General features: G+C 45.1%; 1 protein-coding gene across 8 annotated transcripts in view; it reads left to right on the plus strand.

The window, feature by feature from the left end:
* EXTL3 (exostosin like glycosyltransferase 3) overlaps positions 1-14,510 on the plus strand; it is a 154,217-nt gene that overhangs the window by 18,702 nt on the left and 121,005 nt on the right. For 5 of the 8 annotated variants that reach the window (XM_057427704.1, XM_057427703.1, XM_057427702.1 and 2 more), the window contains exon 1: positions 1,987-2,367. The exons of 1 other annotated variant lie outside the window; for it this stretch is intronic. The gene's annotated coding sequence lies outside the window, so the exon portion shown is untranslated. 2 more of the 8 variants (XM_057427709.1, XM_057427707.1) reach the window with 1 other exon arrangement.

The following is a 14,510-nucleotide window of genomic DNA, read 5'->3' on the forward strand; positions in this document are numbered from 1 at the left end:
CCCAAAAGATTATTTAAATAGAGTTTTAGAAGCGGATTTGGGGTTATCGTGGGTGGTGTGCATGCTCAGGTCTGACTCTGGTTTGGGGCTTTGAGAGTGGTTTTTTTAACCACCTGTGTACGTGCTTACCAGCCTTCTTTACTGTATGAGGACTATAATTTCTAACAGATTGGTTTTCAGATTGTTTATAGTCATGTAGGAAGAATTATCCCCAGTTTACATTGTGGTAACTGAACCCGGGCACCAACGGAACAGCTGGCTTAAGCACGTAGGTCTCTGCAAGTGGAGTCTGCATTGCCCAAGTCTTCTGTCTTTTCAAGCACTGTCAGCAACCTGGCTTGTTGTCAAGGCCCCTTAAAGAGCATTGACTCAAGGGTGAGCTGAAGTGCTGGGAACTCTCAGCCTTGAGTCCAGCAGTCTGATGCAACAAAGCACATGCTTAAAATGCTTTTGTACTTCACCGAACTGCTTGTTTTGCAGTCACTTTTAATTTACCTTTAGACAGTGCTGAATGCTTCATTAAAGTGCTTTTAACAGACAAGAGCGTAGTGCCCAAGCTATGCTGCAGTTACAGTTATGGAGGTGTTTTGGGATTATGCTATATATGAATGAAATGATTATTTCTTTTTAACTCCTGTTTAAATATAGTTCAAACTACAGAATATTTAGTAGAACAGAATAAGCTGTTGCTTGCCAGCTTTTTCATACCAGTGGTTACCAGATACTTCTCTGTTTATAAGCTCACCATCTGTTCCAGGGTGGAGTTTGGGGGTAGTCTAGGTATTTGGATGTGTCTTCTTTCTTGGGTATCTCTGGAAGACTTCAAAGGATCTGTTTTGAGATGAAGGGGAAGCACGGTTAGCTGTAACACTCAAGGAATTCAAGGGAACTTTACAGAAATGCAGCTAATTCCTTAGTGTAGCGGGGCTTGGAAGGGGAGGGAGCCTTAAGCAAAGAGGCAGCGCTGGTATTTTGTGCCATTATTCAGTCATTGCCAAGATCCACTTGGAGTTTTGCTTGGCTGTCACCATACTGGGTTGCTGCTTCCTGCTTTGGATTGCATCTTTTTCTTAACAGTCACTGAAATTTCCAGGAGGATTACAATATGAAAGTTTTAAAATTGATTCATGTGGGTAAATATTATTTAGATACAGTTTAGAGCCAGGTTAACTTTTTGTTTGGTTGTTGCTGTAGAATGACAGTTAAGTCATTTTACAAGGGCATGTAGGGACAGCGCAAGAGAAATTATTTGACAGAGGGGAGATTTAGATGAGGTATTAGGAAAAGGTTGTTCCCTGTGAGGGTGGTGAGGCCCTGGCACAGGGTGCCCAGAGAAGCTGTGGCTGCTCCATCCCTGGCAGTGTTCAAGGCCAGGCTGGATGGGGCTTTGAGCATCCTGGTCTAGTGGAAGGTGTCCCTGCCTGTGGCAGGGGGCTGGAACTGGATGAGCTTTAAGGTCCGTTCCAACCCAAACCATTCTGTGACTCACTGGCATGGATGTAGTGGTTTCCTCATGACCCAGCCCACGAAGCACCAGTAATTCACTCTCCCTTGCAGGAATTCACATCAGGTGGTTATGGGAACGTGCACATACCCCACCTTGTTAATCTCTTCAGCACGTACCTCACGCCCTCAGGCCTCATTCCTACGGGTGGTTAAAGGGTTGGCTGTGGCTGCCCGGGTGAAACGGTCCTTTATGGCGGCACTTCAGCGAGATGGGAGAGTAGCAAGGAACGTGCCCGCATTTAGGCGGGAAAAGCGCCTCCCCCCGGAGCGCTTGCGCAGTGGCAGGCGGGCGGGGTCTCGCAGGGGAGGGAGCAGCCGCTCCGCCTCCTCCACTATTTAAAGGGACGGAGTTCCCCCTCGATTTGTTACCCCTTCTCAGAGCCAGGAGGGGACGGGTGGTAAGGGTGTGAGCCCATGACGGTTTGGGTCCTTCTCCGTGCTAGAGACGGAGGAGAGCTGGGGAGCTTCGGCTTTCCCCTGCAGGTTCCCGAGCTGCGAATCTCCTCCTCCGTGTTTCTGCTCCCCACCCCTCATCCCTTCGGCTCGCTCCGCGCCTGTTCGGCTCTCTCCGCCCACCTTTCGGATAAGGCCGTTAAGTTCCGCCACCACTTCGGCAGCTTCCGCCGGTTCGGTCGGAAATGGCCGAAGACGTGAGAGATCCAGCGGTTTAGGAGAGAAAACCGGCCGGCTTCTTGGATCAAACCAACTGTGTCCGGACCGGGGGGGGGGAGTAGGGGAGGGCGGACGGAGTGGGAGGATAAGGCAGCGGCTATGGCTCCCCCCCCAGCCACTCGCGGAGGATGGCGCAGCGGGCGCCGGGACCGCGGCTCTGCCAGGAGGGTGAAGTGAGGGCGCCAAGAGGTAGGATGGACCGTACCACGTACGGTGAAGTATGGGGGCGGTGTGGGAAAGGTGGGGAGAGCGACTCGGGGCGGTAACACACATCGCACACGCACCCCCGGGAGAGTCCGTGGGGCCGGGTGAGTGACTGGAGTGGTGCAGTCCGGGGGAAGCCCTCCTGAGGCGGGAGGGGTGCCCGGCTTGTGCGTCCCTGAGGAGCAGGCTTGGGGATGGTGCGGAGTCCTTCAGGGTTAGGGACACAGTGCGACAATCCCTCGCAGTGTGAGAGGCATTTCGGGTGTCTCACAGGGTGAGGGACACCGCGGCGGGGTCCCCACAAGGCTGGGGACCCTTATGGCGGGAGAGTTGCGGTGGCACCCGGCGCCCAGGCGCTACTGATGGGTTCCAGCCTCCTTGCCTGGCCCCTGCTCTCCCTCCCGCCTCGCTGAACTCACTCTGCGAGGGGCCGGGGCGCACCGGCCCGAACCCCCTCCTGTCCCCCTGCGGCATCTCTTGCGCTTCAGGGGTTCGCCGCGGCCGGCGCGGTCCCGTCCCCCGCCCTGAGGCAAGGTATCTGCGAGGGGGCTTGAGGCCTAGTGCCCGGTCCAGTTTCGGCCGGCACCGGCAGCGTTGACCCCGGCGCGCTTTTGGCCGGCTCGCAGGGCTGTCCCGTGGCTTGGAAACTTGACAAAGCCTGCGGCAGCGCGCTCCCTCGCACCGGATCGGGGCGTGCTCCCTGTTGCTCTCGCTGGGGTTTCGCCTTACGAGATGGCGAGGATAGAAACGACGAGGCTGTTGTCTACTCAGCGTTCCTGGTATGCCTGTATTTGAATTGTTTGCCGAAGTAGAGTTTCGTGTTGTTTTGTTTTTCCAGCTGTTTTCCCCATATGAGGTGTCTTACTGCTTAAAAACATTGGGGTCTTTCCTCAGTCAAATATTTTACCACTGCGGGACTAATACATTGCTTCTGGCTGCCTAACACCCAGTTACAGTGGTCCCAAACCAAACAATTTGGAGCCTGGAGGAGATGGAAATGGTTAAAATGGTATTAAGGATTCACAAAGATGCTGAGAAGCACTCCAGATGTGCTGTGCTGTTGCTTTGTGTGTTAGAATCTGAACATTCAGTGTCTCAGCGAGTAGTTTCTGATCTGTTTTCATGCGTGTGCCTGATAAATTGTGTGCGTTGATATCTCAGTATGATAGCTTGGCTTTAAAATGTCTGTGTTCCTGTGCTGCAAGTCTAACATCTGTATGAAGAAGATTGAATAAGTTTGTTTCCTGAAAGGAGTGTTACATGCAGGTGGTTGTCAAAGATATTTATGTTTTCATGGAGAAATAGATTATGTTTAAGATAGTAGGGTTCTTGAAATGTGGGGTGTGTTTTGTACATTGTTGGGCTTTATCAAGCAATGAATAGTTAAGCTAGTTTCTGTACAGAAGAAGCATCAGAAATGAACCACAGTCTGATTATGTGGTGATGGGGAGAGAGGTGTTCTCCTCTGAATCCCTTAACTTCATGTACTATCTGAGAGTCCAGTTATTATATGCAGCTTTATCTTTGTTTACTCATGGCTTTGGGAGACCTCTTTTTATTTTTTAAATCCAGAAACAGGGGTTTGCATTAGTTGAGCTCTGTGTTACAAGATTCTGGAGCAGGGGTAATTGACTGTCTTCATTTGAGCATAGTACAGCTGAATTCTTCTGGCAGCTCAGCTGTGGTACAGTTCTTGAGCTTCTTGATGTCTTTTTGCAGAAAGGAAGTCCAAAATAGTTTTCTGAAATTCTCTTAATTCTTCAAGTGGAGACTGTTAGCTCTCATGTTTGTTTGCCTGTAAGGATGGCTTTTGGCAGTTGTCAAGTCAGAGTAAAAGCAGCAAGTGTGTAGAACAAGAAAAACATGATTATTGAATTGCCTTTGCTTAGACTGTTTCCAAGCGATATATGGCAAAATTGGAGGGTTGTTTTTGTGCTATTCAGGTGGGATGGGAAAGATCGTCATCTTCCCTTGAATATTTGTAGCATGGATCTCTGGGACTGTTCACTGGTTAGTTGAATGTTGTTTTTATGCATTCCCAGAGCTTGCTTGTGTATGTGGAGCCAGAGCCCAGCTTCAACCTTCTTTCCATGACTATCATGTCTTGAAATGCCAGTACACTATCATCTTAGGTTTTTAGAGTTTGTCTTTCTCTTTCTGGCTAGGTGTATTTGTTCTCCATTTATTTATTATTTTTTCCTTTCACTCTCTGCTGCCAGACTTTTATTCTGTGCTGTCTGACCCCTGTCACCTCTCCCAGCTGCCTTGCCAGCTTTCCCCGGGGTGTTTCCCCCCCTGCCCACAGTGATGATTTCACTGGGGTGGGACATGCAGCTCACCATACATACTACCTGTTTGAAGCCAAGATCACAGCAGTCGAATGTGAATTAGTTCCCAGTCCAGAGGCAATTTTTCTGCTTTGCAGACCTCATAAAAACACAGGAAGGGACCTCCTGATCACTGGCTCCAGATGCCTCACCAGCACATAGGTTTTTCCAGTGCTACTGTCTCTACCTGCGATCTGTGTTAAAACCTCCTTTTTTTTTTTTAGGGCAGGAACAGACTGTGACTATTTTGAAGCAGTTCCTAACTCTGGAGTTTTTAACTTGAGGTGGACTTTTTGCTGCTACTGTAGTGAATGAATCTTAGCCCAGACTGGTATTTGTATGCCTTAACCACCCCAAAACCAAAATACATGAGGTTTTTATTTGCTTTCTTGTGAAATAAAAAGTCAAGGCATATTTAGATAAGTGCTATTTCAGTACAGGTAGGCATATCTTCACTAGCATGTGGCTAGGCAGTAGAGGAAGCATTCCCATGGGATTTGGAGGACACAGCTGGGACTTGTAGCTGTCTCCTGTAACCCATGCTACATAGGCTGTGCTGTTGGACTAAAGTTAGTATGATATGCTTGCAGTTCTGTGGCTGCAATTTAGACACATCCTCTAAATGTGTCTAAAGCAAAGAGCCTGTAGTTTTCTTCTTGGAGAATACTTGAAAGTGCTATTTACTGGCGATTGTCGTGGTTAAGTTTGGCTCCTGCAGTGTAGAGGCTGTTTGTCAGATGGAGATGATGGTGGTGGATGTTGCCTGAGGAAAGGTGCAAAGCCATTTTAGGTTGTTTTTTTGTTTTGTTTTTTAGGGAGGATAAAGACCGGAGTGTGTACAGCTCTGTGGCACACAGCTAATCAATCCCTGGATTGCCTGGGCGTAGGAAGCCTTGAGCACCGGCCCACCAGGTACATTGATGTTGTTATGCAGCAGCTGCGGAGCCAGTTTTGAAGTGCAAATTGAAATCCCATTTTTGTGAAATCATTGCTATTAGTTAGTTGATGTCTGTTACCAGCAAGAGCAGTTTAGAGGACTGACTAATCTGTCACAAACGGGTTTGAAAGGATATTTCGTAGCTTCTGCATTGACTTGCTGGACATTCCCATCAAGACTGCAGCAATTTAAAAGCAAGTTCCAGTAGCTTTATTTTTTTTTTTTATTTAGTGTTTGCTGAAGAAGTTTTAAGATACCAAAGCCTTTCATATCAGAAATGCTTAGGTTTGCTGTGCTCCCTCTGCTGGCATTTATCCCTGCTAACCTGGTGAGTGGACATTGGTTTCTCAGGGCTATGTTGACATAACAAATAACACTACAAAGTGACCTGTCACTCATTGATTAAAATTAAGTGGAGTAGAGAAAATGGAGACTCATCCAGAACATGAATCCTTTATGTCTGTCAAGTGGGAGGGACCACTGAAACTCCAAACTATCTGTAATCGGTAATGGATGTAAAGAAGGTGTTTTGTTTTTTGCTCTTACAGCCAATTTCTTAAATGCTTGGGATCTTGTTGCGTGGCATTGGGGGGGGGTATGTGTTTTCTCTGCCTATACCCTACCCATGAACTTTGGGTAAAAAAAAATTGTCACTTTTCTAGTGTACTGCACAAGTAACATTTTTACTTACTTTATGTGCAGTTTCCAGCTGGTTAGCCTTTTATCTGTCTTGTTTCATAAAATGCTTTCTTTTATGATTCAGAATTATTTGCAGGTATCATCTTATCTGACTTTCTGCTTAGGGGTAGTGGCAGTGCAGATAGCCTGAGGTTTGTTTCTGTTACTGTTGTGTTTTGGTATGAATGTTGCTGTGCTGAAGTGTATGTTCTGACATTTGACTCTGTGGTATGAGCTTTCTTGGTGTTTTGCGCTAGCCCTTCTGTGTAACATGAAAGGATGGAGCTATGTGGTCCTCTCAAACCTATGCCAGTATATTGGTCATTTATGAATTCATCTGGAAGTGAATTACATTTATTTGAAAGTCAAAATGCCATGGAGCAGGAAATTTGTTGTCCTGTGAGTGTGTTGTCTTCCTTAAGGGACATTTCTTCACAGGCTAAGTACTTTCTAAGTCCTGCCAAATGGATGATGAATTCAAATTTGGCAGCTTACTGTGGGAATTGGGTCCTCTGCTTATATAAAGGCAGTACAATTAAAACCATCAACACCCTCAGTTATGTTGTCCTGTCAACATGTCTCAATTATCAGTGTGAGGATAAGCTTTTCTTTTCCCTATCCTGTATGTACTCCACCTTCTTGGGCCAGATTTGAATGTGATGGAATTAAGCACGTCACTGAATGCTGGAAAGACTTCTCTATCTTTCATCCTCCCTTGATTAAATGCCTCCGCATCGTATGTAATGCAGGAACGCATTGGGATGAAATTTGTACACGTCTTAGTGTTTCTATTATGGGCAGGAGGAAGTAATTATATTGCAGGTCTGCTCCAAGTGGGCACTTTGTGGGAAGTGATGTGTTCTGAATTGTGTTGGTGTTGAGTGGAGTATAGGCTATGGAGTACTGCTGATATGCAGATGATGCCTGGAAAAGGTTGGCATGGAAGCGTTTGAGCTTGTGACAAGAAGAACTGCCAAACAAGTGGGGAGCCTCAGAGTTGAGAGCAGAGCCTAACTATATAGAACAGTGGTGTGAGTCTCTTTCTAAGGGTCTATAAAGTCTAAGCAAAGCAGTCCTGAATTGGCTTCTGGGAGCCTTTCTGTTTGCAGGGAAAGTTGTAAGGGTCTGCAAGTAAAATAGCGTAGAAACCCTTGGTGTAAGCAGAGTAGTAACTTCAAAGCTGTGATGTGTAACCAGGAGAAGACAGGAAAGTGTGATCTTGTCTTCCTCATTAGAGGTTATTTGCTGGCCAGAGATAACATGTGATACAGGACCCCATTGACTACCAGAAATGCATCGTACATCTAATAATGTATGTAAGGGAGCAGGTAACATTGCTCTCTGATAATTAATAAAGATAATCCTGTAGCAAATGGGAAGGCAAAAACCCAACCCATGCCTTGGTTACATAAGATTTTTTTTTTCTTAGGCGTCTCTCCTGGGAAGACCTTGGTACTTGTAAATGAATGTGCCGCCTACCTTGTGTACCTTCATTTTAATGTGGGGATTGAGGAGGAGCCAGCTATAGGAAATCCAACCAGAGATGGATGCATTGGAAAATTGCCACTAATTACTGTGGCATCTGACAATTAGCTGTTGTTGAGCCTTTCCTTGTGAGTTCTCAACTGTGTGTCAGGAAGCAAAACCAAGGACCTGGAGGAAGGCAAGAACTGTCCTTGTCATGATCTTTAACAGGAGTTTTGTGTGGTTGTTACTTCATTGATCACTAAAAGCAGAACATGGAGTAGATTCTGACACAGTTGCTTTCTTGCAAAGCAGGTGGGGTTTGATGAATCCAGAAGCCCTTTGGTGTTTTGCTGTTGGTTTCTTGTAGCCTGCAAATGTCTTACACCTTGTACCTATTAAGCAGGTTTGAGGCTACTTTTCTTCATGAGAAAGCTGTGAATCAGTGCCATCTGCAAAGTGTTACTGTTGATGTTAATCTTAGAATTCTTAGCAAAAAGTAAGATTTAATGAACATAGTAAGAAAAACATTCAAACAAATCTTGCAGTTGGTTTTTCACATTTGCCTCCAGGGTATTCTGACTTTCCTTTTTATTTTTATTTTGTGGCAGTGATGAATAGTGCCGAGCCTTTTGCAAATGTCCCAAGGGTGTAGTTAGTTAGGGGTAAGGATTGAGATGGAGCTGGCAGGTATCTCAAGGCTTTTGTACAGAAGCTAACTCTCCCACCCCTCAGGAATCAGACCTGCTTTCTCTCTGGAAACTGCTTTTATATTTCCAGGACAATGAGATTTTGATTAGAAAGACCAAGCAACAGAATTATTTCTTCCTTGTTGAAGGAGTTGTCAGGAAAGATGTTTTTGCTTGAGATGAATGTCTGTCTTACTGAGGTTGCATTTCAGATGGTGTTTCTCAGGCAGCAAGGCCGAGAGCATCTTCTGGAGTAATTTATACAAGTGTGACCCAGGCTTTGCTGCAACTTGCGTATCTGTAGAATTCCACTGACTTGGAAGGAGTGACATGTAATCTCTAGACAGATCTAGAGTCTGTTTTAATATTCATCTCTGATCTATAATACATGCGCAGGCATGGCGAGCCTTTTGGTTACCACTGAAAGCAGCTATATCGGGGACAGAAAGTGGCAGCAGTTTGACAAATGTAATACAGTAGGTATTATAAAAAGAACCAAAGTGTATTTCTTCTTCTTAAAACTGATTAAAGCAAAAGCAGTATTGCAAATGTTCCTTGTGAGCTTTGTGCTGCTTTGCACGGGTGTCTCGTTTGGATGCTTTGCTGTCCCTGTACCTATTCTTAGCCTGTTTACCAAAGCTGCTTGCGTATTGAGGGAGCTCTGTATTAACTCATACGGTGTATGGACTATTTATGTGTTTATGTAGAGCCTTTTGAAGAGAGAGGGGATTATACCCAAGCTCTTTTGTCACCTTTTCCTGCTTCTGTGCTTTATAAATCTTTAGGAAAAAGAGGTGAGCGTTTCCATAGTATCTGAGTGTATCAAAGAGCTTCTGGATGCGGGGAAGTGCTGCCGTACTGGTTGATACTGACCTTTGTATTGGAGGTTTGTGACATGATTGAACTGATTTCATAGCATGTTGCTGGGAGGGATGGCCTTGGTCCCTTTCCCTCTCTCAGCTCTGAGAGAGGTGCCTCAGTGAAGTGATTCAGTTTGATAATGAACAGCAAACTGCATGTGGGTTTTACGGGAAATGGGGATATTCTTAGTAGGATGGGGGGGGAGTTCCTAGGTATCCCTTCTGCGCTTTTCTTACTGTTAGTTTACTGTTTTAGGGTAGATCTAGATTAGATAACAGGGAGAAGCTCTTCCCTGTGAAGGTGGTGAAGCATTGGCACAGGTTGCCCAGAGAAGCTGTGGCTGCCCCATCCCTGGCAGTGTTCAAAGCTAGGCTTTGAGCAGCCTGGTCTAGTGGAAGGTGTCGCTGCCCGTGGCAGGGGGCTGGAACTGGATGAGATTTAAGGTCCCTTCCAACCCAAACTATTCTATGATTAATGTTACTGCATTAGGATATTCCTGTCTTGAGTCCAAGCTGGCTCTCCAAGATAAGAGATAGGAACACTGACTGCCTGAGGAGGAGACTTGCTCTGAATTCTGAGGTTTTTACTCAGCTCTGATACTCTGAATTTTGCTGTCCCAAGGCTACAAGGGATAAATGCCTTGTAGGAGGTGGCCTATTTCTATTTCTAGCTGCTATAGGGGATGGTTTGAATGGGTACCTGCTACCTGGGGAGGAAATTGCATACATGTGTCTCATCCCCTGACAGGAACAGGAGTTTCTGAGCTTTGCAAGGTTTGGGCAGATGTGGTACAGGTCATGGGACAGTGCCACAGGTGCTGTGCTGTGCCAGAGGTCTGCCCCAGTGCTCTTCCTATCTTTACTGCAAATCTGAAGTCTGCTAGGACCAATGAGGGTGATTTAATGAAGAGGGATGACTTGTTATAAATGAATGTGCTGAAGGGACAAGAATAGTTGTGTGTGACTTTGAAAGTCACTGAAGTAGCATGGTCATTTTTCAGCCCCTGCGTGCTGCTGGGTGAAGCTGAGGATTGTGCTAACACATGCAGTTCTGCTAACGGTGCTGGAGTTGCACTGAAAGAAGAAAATGCCCCGTTTTGAAGGCTGTTTGGTAGGGAGACAACAGGGAAGCCGTGGTGTCGGTACAGATCTTTTCAGACTTTGGCACTTCTTTTTATTGCCTGCCTCTACTCTGAGGCCTTTTTGCTATGACTTTTGTTAGGAGAAGTGAAATTGTCTCCCTTATTTCCCATACATGGGAAGGAATGTCTTCATTCTGGCCCAAGTTTAACTGCGGATGAGATCTGTTTTGGGAACTGTGTTAAACAAAAGTGGAGGGGAGAGGAAGAGGAAACATGGTTGTGTATCCTACTTGCTTTGAAATGTAGTTTTAATGGTTCCTTGGTGTTCATATAATTAACTGGTTATGCAATCCTTGGAATTATTGCTCTTTCCAAATAATAACTAGAATGGTGAAGATATTTTTTTAAATTGAAACAAATATTTGGCTTATGTTGCTTTCAGTATTGTATTTAGTAATTCTTCGCAGTGACCTTTTAAAATCTCCCAGAGAAAATTTGTTTGCTTGACTTTCTCCCAGATCAACTCCTGGCTATCTTGATACAGGGCAGAATTGAGTTGGTTTGGGTTTGTCTTAATTACATGCTGACAACAAAGCCTATTCTTCTGTGTGTGATACACTTCTGGCTTTTTTAAAGGTTAAGCTGTCTTGAACAGGACTTCAACAATGTAGTTTTCTGAAACTTTGGAGTGGGAAGGTTGGGATTTTTGTTTGGGTTCTTGGTTCATGCTTTTTTTTTTTTTTGAATGAGAATTGCTTGTCCTTGGGGTTATTTCAAAATAATGCTGTATTCTTTTGTTTTTTAATCTAAGGAGAAAATTCTCACTGTGTTTTTGAATGTTTAGAGGCATAGTGGTGAAAGGGCTGTGACTTATTGTTGGCTTTTGTTTGGATTTTGTTGTTGTTTTGGGTTTTCTTTTAGTGTTAGCTTCAGAGGTTGTAATGTGATTAGTTCTTGGAACCTTACAGGGTTAAGGAAAAAAATAGGGGTTTATTTTAATTTTTTATTTAATTTTACAATGTTTTAGCAAAAGTAGTGTGAAATCTTACTTCTTCATGTCCTTGGATTGTGGTCACAGCCCACTGTGGGTTTGGTATGTAGGAAAATGTCAAACATCTGAGAGGGCTTTATTTCACACAAACTGTGGGTCTGTCTGAGAACTGCTCAGGGGTGAGACTAATGGTTCTTCCTTTTACCCTTTTGAAATTATCTTCTGTTTTCCTCTTTCATCTCTAAAATCTTGAGATTGAAGGGTCAGAAAAACAGATTGTGTGAAATCTCTCAGATCAACTCTGTGTTCAAGTTTCCATGTGAGAGCCCAATGCACTGTGTGCTTTCCGAAGCTGTGCTTGAAGAGACTGTTGCAGCCTCGTCCTTCAAAGGCACCACAGAAACCTCTGGAACAAGTGTCCAAGAGCAGGTGCTGCAATATTAGGGTTCTGCAAGCTTTTAGAAACAAAATTGCGTAGGGGAGATCTGTATGTATCCATGGAAAGGAAGTCTCAAATGTGTGTCCAAGGTGGATCAAGAGAACAGGCACCGAAAGTATCTCCAGTAGCTCAGTGTGCACCTGATCCTTCCCTGCCTCTCAGTCTAGTCCACTAAGGCAGCATGGTATTGAGAAGGACTGAAATGATGGTGTTACTTGCACAGATGACAGAAATGAGTGGAAGAATGGAATGGGACCCAATCACATGTCATCTTAAATCCACGCTGCCCTGGAGGTGGGTGAGCAGAAGCATGTGTGATTTCAGCCGCTAATCAGGCTGGGTTTTGCACATTGTAACTTGATGAAAGCTGTCTTTTCATCCCTGAATCTGAATAGACAAACCTGAGGGGCACTCTGTATTTCTTGCTACATTCCAGATAAGATCATCACTGTTTGAACTTGCAAAGCAGTTTAGATGTTTGCTTCCCTGCTTGCAGGGCTCCTGCAAAAAGTTTGATCCACCCCTTCATTTTGTTGAGTCTGTGGGGAATAAGCGATGTTCCTCAAGCTGCGAACACAAGAATAGTTTTTAACTTGAAAAAAAACCTGAAAACATCCCCTGCAAACAGATGATGTAATGACCAAGCTCCATGTTTAAACAGTAGCTAATTTGCCAGGGGATAAACCGAAGTTAAACCTGTCAGGCTTACTAATTCCCAGATTCAGCAAAGCTTTGTTCTTTGTGCTTTCAAATGCAGGGTATGTATGTGTTCACTGCTGGCGGTGTCATTTCCTTCAGCCTCTGCAGCTACAGAGTTTGTCTGGGATGAGAAGAAATGTTGCTATGAACTTTTATGTATCTTTGGTTTTAAGTTTTACTCCATGACTGAGTTAAAAACCAAACCCATTCCTTTGGTGAGCCACAGCATTGCAAAGCAGGGTTTTTTTTTCTGAATTTGTATCCGTTGTATTTGCAGGCACCTTCCTTTTGCCAACAGGATTAGCTCCTTGGAAGGTCCCAGGGCACTGCTGGGTGGGAGGCTCCATGCTTTGCAGCTGGTGTGAACTGTTTACTTGGTGTTTGGATACTCCTTTTCCCAGTTACATACAAAACAAGGAACATTTTCACGCATGTAGCTTTGTTTTTTATGAGCAGCTTTCTCTGCCAGTAGTATCTCTGACCTGTGTAATGCTTCATATCTACTGGCAGAAGAGGACTGTTTGGTTGTGTAAGAGGGAGGTTGTATCAATACTTCCCCTCCCACACCCCTAATGTTCTGTTTAATGGGATTTTTCACTGACATACTCCTTAGTCTTCCATTTTGACACCATTTCCCAGATCTTGTGTAAACAACGAACTTTGCCAACTAGCAGGATGAACCAGCACATGCAACAGGGTTAGAGAGATCCAGAAACTTTAGTATCTGCCTGTGATGATGGAGAGAAGAAGATGCTATCATGAAAAATTGAAGTGGCAGTTAAAAGGAACTCATGGAATCATAGAATGGTTTGGATCAAAAGAGACCTTAAATCTCATCTAGTTCCAACCCTCCTACCACAGGCAGGGACGCATTCTACTAGACCAGGTTGCTCCAAGCCCTGTCCAACCTGGCCTTGAGCACTGCCAGAGATGGGGCAGCCACAGCTTCTCTGGGCAACCTGTGCCAGGGCCTCACCACCCTCACAGGGAAGAACTTCTCCCTAAGATCTAATTTAAATGTCTCCTCTGTCAGTTTGAAGCCATTGCCCTATGCCCTATCCCTACAGATCCTTGTCAAAAGCCCCTCTCCAGCTTTCTTGCCCTTTAGGCACTGGAAGCTGCTCTAAGGTCTCTCTGGAGCTTTCTCTTCTCCAGGCTGAAGAAACGCAGCTCTCTCAGCCTGTCTTCATAGCAGGGGTACTTTGGCCCTTGGAGCATCTTCATGGCCTCCTCTGGACTTGCTCTAACAGCTCCACATCCTTCTTATGCTGGGGCCCCAGAGGTGGATGCAGGAGTGCAGGGGGTCTCACCAGTGTGGAGTAGAAGGGGAGAATCCTCTCCCTTGACCTGCTGGTCATGCTGCTGGTGGTACAGCCCAGACATGGTTGCTTCTATCTTCTCTAGCTTTTTATATCAGAAAGGTAAAAATTCAGTCTTCTAACTTGGAGCAGCTTCAAATTAAAATTTGACACAATTTGGGGTGAACCCATTTCTTTGGGGTGTCATTAATCAACTTGGCATGCTGGGTGGTTTCAGCAGCTTTTCTTCTAAACAGTACTGGCAGAAAACTCAGCGAGTTGCGCTGATGCCGCTCTTGGCCTTGAGATGTTGCTTGGGAAAACAGTCACTTTGGGGAGAGATCACATCTGTGAAGAGATGTTGCTGACTCACAGCATCGATATCTGCTGGGTTGTGCTTGTTTTAAATAACTGCATTTCAGAAACTGTGAAAAATCGCAGAAAGGGGTGGGAGGCTGAGAGACTGTCCTGCAGTTGATGGTTTCTTCCTTTTTTTTTTTGTGTTTTCTGTTGAAAACTAAGAGTAACAGTAGTGGGCTGGTCGAAATTTATGGTGAAGCTGAGCTTCATCTGTTCTATTATTATTTTATTTTTCACACTCTGCTTTCTGCCTGTGACTTCTTCCTCTTTGGCATTATTTTCACATAAATCCTTTTCCTCAGAA

Source organism: Pezoporus wallicus, unplaced genomic scaffold (assembly GCF_028554395.1).
Source record: "Pezoporus wallicus isolate ANWC-B61680 ecotype Strahan unplaced genomic scaffold, APGP_CSIRO_Pwel_v1 contig_6464, whole genome shotgun sequence".
NCBI classification, from domain to species: domain Eukaryota; kingdom Metazoa; phylum Chordata; class Aves; order Psittaciformes; family Psittacidae; genus Pezoporus; species Pezoporus wallicus.